Genomic DNA, 13,252 nt, shown 5'->3' on the forward strand with positions numbered 1-13,252 from the left:
GTTTGTAACGGCTCTTCAGAGAATTTCACTGAGTATTTCTCTGCTGTAATCAGACATCTTTCGGAACTAGAAACAATAGGGGCGTGGAGCCAATCAGCCTTGGCGCAGGGGATGAGAGACTCGCACCTCTGCTGATGGGACTGCTCTGGAAAATTAATAACCTCAGAGGTAATTGCTATTCAGAGAGGGCCAGACGCTTGCTCACTGTCCAACCTGCTGGAGCGCAGGGCCTGCTGAAATCCATCACCGGACCGGCCACCCCCGTTCGCTGCCACCACCCACCCCCTAGCCCTGAGGGCTCCCAGCCCATGTCTTTCTGGTCAGCTGGAGGTGACTTTGTCCCCAGGGACACAGTGGCCATGGCTGGGGCTGGTTTCCGTTGTCCTCACCTGGGGTGGGCTGCTGCTGGCATCTGCAGGGTGGGCCCCGGAGATGCGGCTGCACATTCTGTGAGACCTCGGAGCCCCCCAGCCCCGCTGCCCACCCCCATGTGCACGGCAGTGTCACGTCCCGCCTCAGCCCTCCGGCACCCTGAGACGGAGCTCACAGACAGTTCAGGAGAGCACTCGGAAAAGTCCTGGGACGGGCCGTCCATGACCGGTGGCTCCCTCACTCCCGATTCCGGTGACTGTGCACAGAGGGCCGGTCAGGCCTCTTCACCGTCTCTCCAGCTCCCGGTGCTCCCCGGGGCAGGGACCCACAGCACAGTGCCTGGCGGTGAGACACGCCGGGGACAGCTGGATGCATCAGAGAAAGGGCCGCTGGTCTCGCCTGGCTCTCTCCTCGGAATCTCCACCCTTGGCCATGCGGGAGAAACCGTTCACGGAGCAGCTTCAGGGGGAAGAAGGTGGTGGTGGGTGGGAGGGAATGGCCTCCCTGAAACAGCTGCACCAGGAACACTGGCCCCTCCATCCAGGGGGCTGCGTGTGCCTCCCATCGGCCCCAGGAGCAACCAGCCTGGCGCCGTGCAAAGCTGGCTGTGCCCACTCTGTCGCGTAACCACACAACACAGGAAACTGCCCGCCAGACCCGCCCTCGGCCCCACGAGACCATGAAGTAGGGCGGCTTTGCCCTTTGTTCTGCGAAACATGCTTCCCTGTCATGTGGCTACCAAACGACTTCTGTGATTGTAAAAAAGTCAACTCGGAGGAAAAGCGTCATCCAAACCAGCCATCTGGGATGTGGGTCCCGTCTCCTGAAACCGCCCGCCCCTGATCTCAGCTGTCACTATGGGTGTCCTGGTTGCCACCAGTGTCTGGCTGCTCGAGTCTGTCCCGTTGCAACACTGGGCAGGACTCCCTGCGGACACTCTCCGCGTTCCCCGTTCCCCCTGGAACATCAGGCACCTGCTCATTGCCAAGGTGGCGTTAGCCACCTGGTCGTCTCACGGCCGTCTCAGTGGGGCCTTCTGGCGAGGCAGGCAGGCGTGTCTCCAGGGGTAGGAACCTCTGGCCGCCCAGGGGGCCAGGGCGCGGGGCTCCAGCCTCAGGCCACGCGCTGTGGGTGGCTCCGTTGGCTGCTGCGTACCAAGCAACTGCCCCGCTCCTTCACCTGTGGGAGGCAGACGCCGCGTTGCACCTGACGTACTTTCATACATTTTTTGTAGACACGGCATTCGGTTTCAGCCCAAAGTCCCCACAGACACCTCCCCAGCTTCCCGCACACGACACACGCATTTACTGGGCCGCCGGGGTTCTCAGAGAGGCTCGGTCCCGTCCCCCCATTTTACAGGTGAACACACTCAAGCCTGGGGCCTTGTCCAAGGTCATCTCGCAGACGGTCACTCTTCCAGATGCTCACGGCTCCTCCTCGCGGCAGGTTTGATTTCTTTACTCCTCTCTCCTAGGACCGGGCTGCGTGGTTTGCTTTGGCCAGTGACGTAGGAGCAGAAAGGGTGTGCACTGGGGTCAGGCAGGAATTTGAAGAGCCACCCTGTGGCGGGGCCCTTCATGCCATGTTCTCCACCTCCTTCTGCGCAACAGTCCTGGGTGGGGACGGTCCCCTCCGTCTGGGTTCCAGGTGAGGCGCGGTGGAGCTGCAGACGGACTGCAGCCACGGATCCAGGAAGTAACCCTTCACTGTTCTCAGCGGGCCCCGGAGGTCCGGTTCCAGCAGCGTCGTGCGGCCCACACCGACAGCTGCCGTCAGCCAGCAGGCTGGTCACCGCGGGATCAGCCCTGGCCCTCGCTCCTGGACCAGCTGTCCCCAGCTCACCACTGGACAAAACGCACTTCGGTTGTAACGAGGAACACAAGGGCACCGGGCCAGAGCAGCCCTGGTTTTGAGGGTCAGGTCTGTCCCCTGACCAGTGGGAACAGACCCACGCCCTCTGTGGGAGGGATTCGGGGCAACCCCCTCGGCAAAGCCGAGCCCAGAAGGTTACCCTTCCCCCAACTTCCATTTCAAACTCTGAGGAGGCAAGTTTCATCTTTCCCCACACCCACCCCGATGGGCTATTTGAAATCAAGAATTTAAAAAATCACAACAAAAACATCCTGAAATCCAGAGGGCACCGGGCAAAAGCCGAGACAGAACGACAAAAGACAGAGAGAAAGAAGAAATAAACATGTGCGCCGAGCTGTGAGCACCATCTCGGGGAACGAGTTTCATTACTCCCGGCTAACGAGTTTTCAAACAAGCTGAGAACATTCTGGGGCCGCCTTGATTTAACACATAATTTCACAAACTGTCGAGAATAAAGGGCTCCGCTGGGGTAATGAAGATGCACCTTGCGTTTCCCTAATTGCCGCCACCTTGCCCAGGTGACAAATGGTCCCGAGGATGCACGACCAGGCGGTCTCGGGAGAGGCGGGTCGTCACAAGTCCCGCCAGTCTCGTTTCTGGGCCCAGGTGGAGAGAGAAGCAGACACTGTCGGGGAGGGCGGGGGCCCAGCGTGGCGCAGGCTCGCCTTCGCTGGAAGGTCAGCAGGTAAGAAGGCCTGCCCTGCCGTGGGTCTCTGCATCCGCCCCGCGCTCCGCCTGCCTGGAGGAACCTCGTGACCCGAGGATAAGAGAGGGGGCCACTGTGCGCCCCGAGGCTGGGTCCCTCTCCCCTCAGCCACACAGGGCCCTGCCCCCCTGCCCGCCTGCGGCCCCTCCTGGGCCCACTGCTGACCGCGTCAGAGGCCTGAGCCGGGGCTCCCGAGAGCTTAGCCACGCATAGCACTCTTGGCAGACGTTCTGGACATTTTAATTTTTCAAATAACGGTTGATATTCTTAATGTGTTGTGTCTCCGAGGTGCTTGCCACTGCGAACGGGGAGGAGAGCAGAAAAGGATGAACGCCACAGAACCAGCCGCCGAGGGAGGGGTTCTCGAGGCAAAGGCAGGGAAATGCTTTCTGAACTCTTGCTGCCTGTGAGAACGTTTCAGACCAGGGCTGGGGGCTGGCCTGCGTCCTCAGCCGGTGAGGGAGGGTCCCCCAAGGGTGCAACTTGGTTCGGAGCGGGGTGGGAACACTCTTAGTAAACACAGACGGACTGTGCATCTGGTATTAAACTTTCGTGGCTGTGTATGATGAGGAAGAAAGTCTCAGAAAGCTCCGGGGGAAGATGCTGATGAAGCGAGGCCCACAAACACGAGTCTGCGAGGAGGTTTTCCAGCCCAAAGAAAAACGGTCAGCGTGTTACTGGGCCATGTAGGTCTGAACAAGGGAAGTGAGTCAGGCGATCCAGGCCATTTTGCTAACAGGACTTTGGGATTTTCTTCTTCCTTAGCAAATTGAACAGCAGATGCCGCCGTCCCCATATTTTGACACCCCTCTGGTTCCTGGGCCCGCAAGTCCGGGAAACACTGTTTCGAGCACCGAACAGCTCCACCCACACGTAAAACCAGTCTTGTTAGATGTCGAACAGACCGACCAGTTCTGTGGCCTCTGAGGGGGTCCCCTTAGCTCCGGGAAGGGGTTCAGAGACCATGTTTCTGTGTGACCGCTGCACGGCCAGCCAGCTACCTTCTCCAGCGCACGGTAAGTGATGGCCAGCTGTCCCGGCTGCGTGTGTGAGCCCCTGATTTGTTACATGTGCCCCTCACTACCCCGCCTGCCCCCCAACATTTTACTGAGTGTCCTGGTCCAGACGCCCACGGCCCCAGGCTTGCCTGGGGCCCTACATTTGAGTTCATACCGTCTGAGTTGTTGTGTGACGAAGGAGAAAAGACAAAAACAAAGGGGCTGGTCAGTGCCCAAGAACTGAAGCCCTTTCGGGCCAAACTGGCTTCCGGTTGCTAAGGAGCCAGAAGCCTCCCCTGCCCGGCCGCTGAAGGGAGAGACGGGGGGGGGGGGGGGGCGAGGAGAGAGGNGGGGGGGGGGGGGGGGGCACTGGAAGGGCTGGAAGCAACTGTGATGCCCCGGCTCTCTTGTCTGGCTTCATAAACACAGTGCGACCCCCCTCAGCCGCTGCCCCCAATGCTGACACCTGCTGGCCTCACCAGAGGGTCTCGGCCCTGGGCACCAGCACACTCGCTGTCCCCTGGGAGAGGGCAGAGAGCTGGCCCAGGGCCCCTCATGTTCAGTGGGCGCTTCACGGAACTTTCCCTTGAAGTCGGCACTGTCATCACTACAACTTTAGACCTGAAGCAACCGGGAGAGGCGAGGTGACCGGCCCAGGCTGTTGGACACCCCGGGGAGTCTCATGGAGGGTGCCAGAGTGGAAACGAAGTCACCTGGCTGCAAGGCCTGCACCCCCGGGCCCTCAGGGCCTGATGTGTCCTCCTGGCAGGGACTTGGAGCTCATCAGGGGACACATTTCCTGAAGGCCACCTGCACATGCTTTAACATACCTACGTCACACCAACACGGATACGGCCATGTTTTTTCTCGAACTGGTTCATAGTTTACATGTCAAGCGTACCCACTGGAAAGGGCAGCTCATCGTCGGAGAGGCCAAAGTCAGGATCCCTTGCCCCAGACAAGAGGCGCGGAGTTCAGCTGCGTTCGGCAGGATGCCTCCGACAAAAGGGCCCCACACTCGGCGGCGGGCAACACGGCGGGTGTGTTGGCGGGTTTCTTCTGGCCCCCGGGGGTCTGCGGGCTCCCCACAGTCTGGCTGCTCAGCTGCTTCCATAGCCCGGCCTCCAGGTCGCGGGTGTGTCCGCCTGCTTTGTTCTGGGGCCCAGGGTGAAGGGACAGAGGCTGTCTGTCTTTGGAGCTGGTGCACATGGCCACATGCCATGGGTCACAGGCCAGTCCCCACACTGAGGGGCCAGCAGCCCTGCCCCGGTGGCAGTGGGCGTGGGGCGGAGTGAGTGTTTGCCTAAGGACAATCGAATCTGCGATGTGCAAGAGAGGGGAGCTGACCCGATGAGGACCAAACCCGGTTTTCGGGTTTCAGCCAGCCGCCGCTCCTGCAGAGGGGTGCTCACCACTGACCAGGTAAGATGCGGGCGCTTAAATTTGAATTTTGGATGAGCAACAGGACACTGCTTAGACGAAGTATGCCCAAATAACGCTTGGAACACACTTACCCTAAAAAAATGATTTGCTGTTTATCTGAAACGAAAATTTAACTATATATTTTGAGTTGCTAAATCTGGCAACTTGGGGCAAACAGTTATTGGTCTAAGGCTACATTTTATTTTTGAACCAGAAGGGAAGGGAAGGAGAGGGAGAGAGGGAAGGAGGGAGAGTGTGAGAGAGAGAGAGAGAAACATCAATCGGTTGCCCTTCCTAGGTGCCCCAACCAGGGATCAAACCCACAACCTGGGAATTGACCAGGAATTGAACCTGCAACATTTTGCTGTATGAGATGATATTCCAACCAACTGGGCCACCTGGCGGGGCTGTCCATCTGTCTTAACCAGCAACATCACCGTCCATCTATCTATGTCAGTCATCATTACATGTGTCTTGAAGTACAGATTCATCTCAGAGTGAGCCCAGCTAATCATTTTAAACCTGTGACTTGGTCTTCGGCTGCGGCATGCTCAAAATCTCCAACGTCACTTTATTCTGCCAAAAACCAGAATAAATAACCTGAACACCAGAGAGAAGATTCCTCACGTTTTCAGTTTCGCACGGGGCGACCACCTGGGATCACAGCGGGGCCAGTGCCCTCGCCTGGGTGGCTCCTGCCACGGGAGGCTGGACTCTGACCCGCTGCCCTGAGAGACGTGGCCCAGCCCGAGGACCACCCTCAGCTGCTCAGCACTGGACGCTGGCCAGTGGACAGCTGCCGCCTGTTACTATTAATTCTTAACCCCCCTGCTTTGGCTGCCAGTGCTGGGGGCCCCATCACGCCGAGGGTTTACACTAATGACGGCCAGATGGCCTCGTCCCAGACTGCAGAGCGCTGTGGTCAGTTGTCCACCCACGGGGTGGGCGTGGACCGCGACTCCCCACAGGGTGGGCTGCTAATGGCTGCTGAGTGGTCACTGCGTCAGATCACACCTCCTGTCCCAGGGTGAACCGGACCTTTGCAGACCTTAAATAACTGTGCAGCAACCTGACGGGCAGAGAGAAGGCTTCTGAGTTTGCTAGACGCACAGCCACATGCCCGGGCACACACTCAGACCTCGTTGGAGACGTTCCTTCGCCCCTGGCTTCCAAAGCGCATGGCGGCGAAGGCTGCCTCAGCCCCCCCCCCTCCCTGTTCCGAACACCTGCCTGGGAAGAGACAGCCGATGCATTCTGAGAGTTACAGTTTCTCACTACAGAAACTCGGGCTAGAACGTCCACGCCAATTCCACGAGGTAATTCGTGACCATGGCTGTTCTAATCCCAGAATCCTCACGTGGCTGCCCCGGGCCCCCCGTGCCTTGCACGCTACACGGGCACCCGTCAGGTCCACGTGCCCTGGGTGGAGACGGGGCTCCAGCTCCCACGGCCCCATCCCAGCGTCCTGTGGAAACCCGACCGGCTGGACACACAGGAGGACGACAGGAGGGAGGGACGGAGCACCACACACTGGGCCACGGATGTCCAGCAGTGTGCCACTCAACAGGAGAGTTATGCTACCGCACTGATATCTTGAGGGTTCTGGCTCTCGGGTCAAAACAGAAGCAGGGCCTCTCCTGGAAACGCTCTGTCCAGGAGCCCTCGACCTGCGGCTGGTGGAGACGCTGCTTTCTGAACACCCCGTTGAAACAAGGGCACCTGTGGACAACATGCTCTCAGGCCCTGCGTGCACACGAGAAACTTCAGGCACAGAAGCACCCTCTTACCTGCAGCGAGATACGGTTGGGTCTGGCGTGAGCCCACCTGTGTCTGAGGTGTTCACTGCCCTGGCCCCGGACCCGCCCAGGCGTTTTGCATTTGACAAGAGGAACGTCCTTGCAGGCTAAGTAGTGGGTCATCCCTGCAGCCTGTCAACACCACCGCACATGGGAAGGGGTCTGGAGGTGGGGGTTTATTCTGGACAATCTGTGTAGGTCCCAAAGGCAATCCTAAGAGTCCTCTCATAAGAATGAGGCAGTCGGCGGGGGGGGGCAGCTGGGATGGGAGTTGGGGACAGAAAACTGTACTTGAACAAGAATTAAATTTAAAAAAAAAAGAATGAGGCAGAGAGAGATTTCAGACAAGCAGGAAAGGAAGAGTCACCGTGACTGCAGAGGCAGAGAGTGGGAGGGATGTGACCGCAAGCTGAGGGACAGTGGCAGCCACCAGAAGTCGGAGAGGCAAGGACAGACTCCTCTCTAGAGCCCCTGGGGGGAGCATGGCCCTGCTGGCTGCTTGATGTAAGCCCAGGAAAGCTGACCTCCGCCGTCTGGCTGCTGGAACCGGAAGAGAATAAGTTTCTGATGCATTTAGTCACCCACTTTGTGGTGGTCTGTTTAAAAAGCCCCAGGACACTCATGGAAACATAGCCTTTTGTGTCCATTCACACTGGACCCCAGACCCTCACACCACAGATTCTTGTCACTGCTTGTTACGCCTATGGCCATCTCTTACGTCAGAGATGCCCACTGTCAGGCCCGTCTTCAGAACCAGAACCGGCTATCGAATGGAACCCAAGGAATCCATGTAGACTCATGTGTGAGGGTCACTGCCCCCCAGCCTGCGGCCTTTTGGCGAGAAGCTGCCTCCTGCTTGTTGGAAGGTGTGCGGTGACTATGGTTGGGGGTGGGAGGGTATGAACAGGCCCATGAAAGACCACTTGTGTCTGCAAAGGGGCCACACTGAGGTTGGGCCTCTAGGCTGGCCGTCGCAGCTCCGTGAGAGGAAGCCGACAGGCGCTGGGTCACGTGGGACCCCGCGGCTCTGTAGGAAGGCACGCCAGTACCTCCCAGCAATTCTGAAGTTTGCACGACCTTGTAGCGCCGTTAACACTTATCCTAGCAACCGACAGGAAGGCGTTTCTGAACGTCAGAGCCGTCCCCAGAGCCGTCCCCAGAGCCGTCCCCAGAGCCGTCCCCAGAGCTGGGAGCTGCGTGCAGCCGCGTGGGCGACGCTGACGGGCAGGTGGCAGGGACAGAGGCTTCCATGCGATCAAAGCAGCCAGGTGACGGCCATCCCGGCTTTCAACAGGAGGCTTCGGCTTCTAGGATTTGTAAACACCGTCTATAGTCACATTTACACTTTTAACCACAGCCTTTTTTTTTAATGAAGCAGAAAGTTGAATCACAGCCCCTGCAGCCACGAAGGACTTGTTACACGGTCCAGGGGGGCTCCAAAATCCGTTCCAGACGTTTCCTGACCTACCAAAGCCACCGGCAGAGGGGACGTGCCCGTCGGCGACGGCTCTGAGGGGCGACAGCAAACTGCAGGACTCACCAGCACAAGCTCTGACCGTGGGTGGCGGCTAATTTTTAATTAGCACTTTCTCTCACACCTGCCTTAGGAGTTTCACACGTTTATCAGCATCTTGAAAAATGCTTACTTGGTATTTGCAACCTCGTTCCTTCCATGTGTGACCAATGCCACTCCGCCAGTGTCCTCCAAGCTGTCACATACAGCTGGAGTGGGGAGAAGGCTGTCACACACGGGGCCAGCTGAGGGAGTCTCAGGGTTAAAGTTCCAACACTTTCCTTCTAAAAAAAAAAACCCAACCCCCCAAGTTAGAAGACTGATGCTTGTTTCATCTCTCAACAGTGCTAGAATTTTCTGGGATGAAACGAACGTTCAAGCAGAAACACGAGACAGGAGCAGAGACTCGGTTGGGGGGGGCAGGGGGCAGGGAGCAAACAGTCTTCCTTCTACCAATTCTGGCCGACGTGGAGATGCACTTATTGCGTAGCAGCGGACAAATGGAACGGCGTGACTCCTGAGGGTCTGAGTGGGGAAATCCACACCCCTGGATTTCCACACCTGTGGATTTCAGGGAAATCCACAACCTGAATTTGCTGATCTGCAGTCACGAGCACCTCATTCTCCGAGAAGGGATGTGCGTGGGCCACTGGGTAGCCCTTTCCTAGGGGAGCCTGCCCACGGCGGCTTCCCCCCGACGGCTGGCTGTCGGGGGACTTGGGTGACATTGTCAAATGAAAAAACAAACTCTTAGTGTTTATTCAATCGTGCCCACCTCAGCAGTCCGTTCACCCAGGGGACGAAGGGACAAGGGACAACAGAAGGAGAATGTTCAGACACACACAGGGCCTTCGGAAGGTTCCCGGGGAGGCAGAGAGAGGAGGCAGGTTTTTATTCGACTGCAAATCAGGCCTTGAGTGAAGTCTTCAGAGGCCGCAGGTTGAAGGGTCCTCTGAGGCCACTTTCTGCTGTACTTTCACACGGTGAACAGTTTATATAGAGGCCTGGCATCCGGGGTAGCCATGGCAACCCGCCCGGCCAACCTTCCTCACCCGTGCACTTGGTCCCCGTTGGCGGCATCTTCCTGCACACTAGATATGAGGCGACATACCTGTGACACTGCACCAAATACGCAGGTCAGAGTGGGGGAGAGGGGACCCTGGGGGCACTGCCGAGAACATCGAGGGAAGAGGGGGTAGGAAACCACCAAAACAAAGAAACCTAGGGGTTTCGGTTGGAACTGCAGCTGCCTAGAGTGTCAAGAGGTGCGGTTTCTCCGGCCTGGAGCTCAGCAAACTCAGATGGACAGGGGGAGAGGTAGAAAGGAAGAGAGCTTCCCCCTAGCTGTGTGACGATCCGTCCTTAAAGCTCCAGTGAATCGCGTGCTGGCCTCCTGGGGCTCTCTCTCCTGGGGTTCTGCCCTCCTGGGCATAGAGATGGCATTTGAACCCAGGGCCCGGCCGGCAGAGGCTGGCTCCTGCGTGGCTGGCTGACTGCGACACTGGCCCACGGGGCTGAGCTGACACCCAGTGCAGCCCTCTCTCCTGGGACCCAGCTATGAGACCACCTCCAGATTTCTCTGGGTCCCGTGAGCTATAAATTTACTATGGAAGTACATACGGATGGCCGGTTCAGTGCTACAAAATCAATGATCTTGTTCAAATAGGCGTCTCTTTCCCTAACCCAGCGTGCCCTCTGCAGTGATTTTCCATGCGATGGCCTGGCAGGGTCAAGTCCGGCCCACAGGATCTCTTAGGGAAAGGAAACTGGAGACCAGCCCTGGCCAACCGACCGGACCACCACGCTTTGGTTTGCAGAGAGCTGAGATCCCCCCCAACCCCTGCAGAGGAGAGCGCAACACTGTTGCGTTTCAGTTCACAGTTCAGCCGCGAATACTGCTCCTGACTTCGCAGAAAAACACAGAGGACGCTTCCGTCCACTGCATGGGAGGCCATTGTTGAGATGAAAGGGCCCAGGACTCGAGGCCCAGTGGAGGATGCGGACCACAGCCCCCCGGCCCAGAAAACGCCCGTTTTAATACAAATCCTGCCCCCAAGTGTCCACGCATTCCAGCGAGGAGCGGGTGTGGGTTCTCTAGCATCAAACAGTCTCAGCAAGACGCTTCGCACACCCACTTTCAGGGAAGACACGGGGAGGATCGCGTGATACATACGGCTCTCCGGAGCCTCTGCAACCGCTCGGTCTAGCTGAACGGCTGCCCGTATCAAGGTTTACACACTCCTTTCCGAACACGAAATCTCCCCCTGCGCACCAAATCGCTCGACACACCGCCCCTCCTGTTCTGGAAGCACTCACTGCCTGCAACGGCAGGCATCTCCCAAATCTGCTTTCCGGGCGAGAACACAGCTTCTGGGGGCTTCGCGGCGGTGGTTGCGCCGGCTGCCCCCACCACTGAACAAGGAAACGAGATTTGGAGCTAACGTTTCTCTCCAGTAGATGCTCCCGGTGCCGTTTCCATTGGGAACACTCAGCCTGTATCATTTTGCAGTAAATGTTACTTGTGGGTAATGGAACGCTCTCCTTTAGAGCAGATTTGCTGATCACACACATCCCTCCTACCTTCTCTTCGTGTAAAAAGGGAGGAGAAAGGTAAATGAGTCCCCTGGAATGACATGCACCCTACGTACATTACTTTAAAAATTGCGTTGGCATTGCGCTAGCTATTTGGTACCGAGGGACGCCTTCGATGGTTCCCTGTGGGAAGCGGAGTCCCATTTCCTCCTCGTGCTCTGAATGAAGTTCCAAGTCTGTCTTATGGCCGCGGAGACCTGACCCCATGGGGAGCCCTGTCTGTCACCCTCCCTCCCGCCACACGGCCGGCATTCAGGGACTCCGACACACTCCCCACCCTCTTCCCTCCTTCAAGGCTGCGTTCGTGCCCTCCCTCCCACCAGAGCATCCCTCCCGGCTCTCCGGATTCAGGTCTGGCTCCTAGGCCGAGCCCCCCCCAGGCCCGGACGAGCCTGCTCAGTAATACGGCAGCCTGCTGCTCTCCCCGGGACCACTCTTCCTTGCCTGTCGCTTTCCCTGCTTGTTAGTCGCATGTGCAAAAATAGAATTCTGTAAAATACGGAGGGTCTGAGTGTGTCACACACTCTATGTCGTGTGGGTCGTGTGTGTCTGCCCCGTTAGGACGCGCAGGTCCAGAAAAAAGGGCGCACGCCGTGTCCCCTTGTCGCCTGGGCTCTCAGCGCCACGGACAGCGCCCGGCAGGCCCCGAGGAACCCTTGGGGAGCGAGGACATGAGCGTGCGGATTCTGTCTCCGTGACCCTCTCAGGAAGAGTCCCCGGTCTTTCCAAGTCAAACGGAAGAGCGGACCCGTTTGGTAAAAATGAGACAGCCCTTTGTGAGGCACCGCAGGAATGGTAGACACGATGACTTCTCCTCCTTACGGAGCGGCGTGGCTGATTTAAAGCCATAACCACCTACGGTTTTGTGTCTTTGATCTTGTCCGACCTCCTCACGTTAGAGCTGAAGAAACCGCCCAACCGTCCTTAGTTCAGACGCCCGGGCCTCACCCGCCCGATGACCCGCACCCCCAGCCTCATCACTCCCTTGACCCCCAGCTGCCCAGCTGCCTCTGGGAGCTGGTGCGATCCCCCCTGAAATCACACGAAACTCGCCGTGAGAACAGTCAGCCCTGCTTAGTTTTGAGATGGTGCTCGGAGGGGTAGTGACTTGGGTCGACGTCCCCCTTCTCAGCAGCTGGGCAGCAGTGAGCACAAAGCACCTGAGAACCCTTCCTCTCTGACGGGGCCACGCTCTGGACGGCCAGACGGGACGGGGAGGACACAGACACAGGGGACACTCCGTGTCCTCTTCCCTACTCCCAGCGCTCCGGACCTGCTCATCAAGGTTGTGATGGTGTTTCTGATGGACCAGAACCAGAGGGCTTCCTACGTGCGTCTTCCCAGAAAACACACCCAGGCTGCGTATTTCTAGCTCCTGCCGGGTGCTTTCATTTGTATCTGAATTTAATTCTTACAAGTGGGAGCCGCTGGGTAGGTGGGCTCTAATGCCATCAGCACGCCCTCCGGGGGTGGTAAAGGCCTCCGAGGCCTGGGGTGCAACTGATCTGCTCAGAGTACAGCCCTCTGCTACCCCGCCACGGGTCTTTGTTTCAAGGACAAGAAAGTAACAAACTTAACACCTGGGCGGGGTCTTCCTGACTGGCTCCTGCCTGCTCTCCATTCTGCAGACTCCTCACTCTGGACATTGTATCAAGGACAAACCACACCTCAAGCGCAACATAGTTACCATTTCGGGGAACAGTATTCTGGTGGAGGCAGCTAAGCTAATGGATGGCTGCAGACAGGGTGGTAAGAACAGGGTCCTCTGGGAGCTCGGAAATGGAGCGCGTACTTCAGACTCAGGGTTGGGATTCGGGCGAGGCTTCCCGGAATTTTCTACATTGTGAAACGGGAAAAGGTGTTTCAAACAAAGCAAGGACACTAAAAAACCACAAAGGCAAGAGCGGGCAGCCACAGAGAGAGAGACAGGGAGGCGGCTCCGCTCACACGAGCAGGCACAGTTGCACGAGAGCTGGCATCC

This window comes from Sturnira hondurensis, unplaced genomic scaffold, assembly GCF_014824575.4.
Source record: "Sturnira hondurensis isolate 20B ecotype Veracruz unplaced genomic scaffold, ASM1482457v3 Scaffold0006496, whole genome shotgun sequence".
NCBI lineage: Eukaryota > Metazoa > Chordata > Mammalia > Chiroptera > Phyllostomidae > Sturnira > Sturnira hondurensis.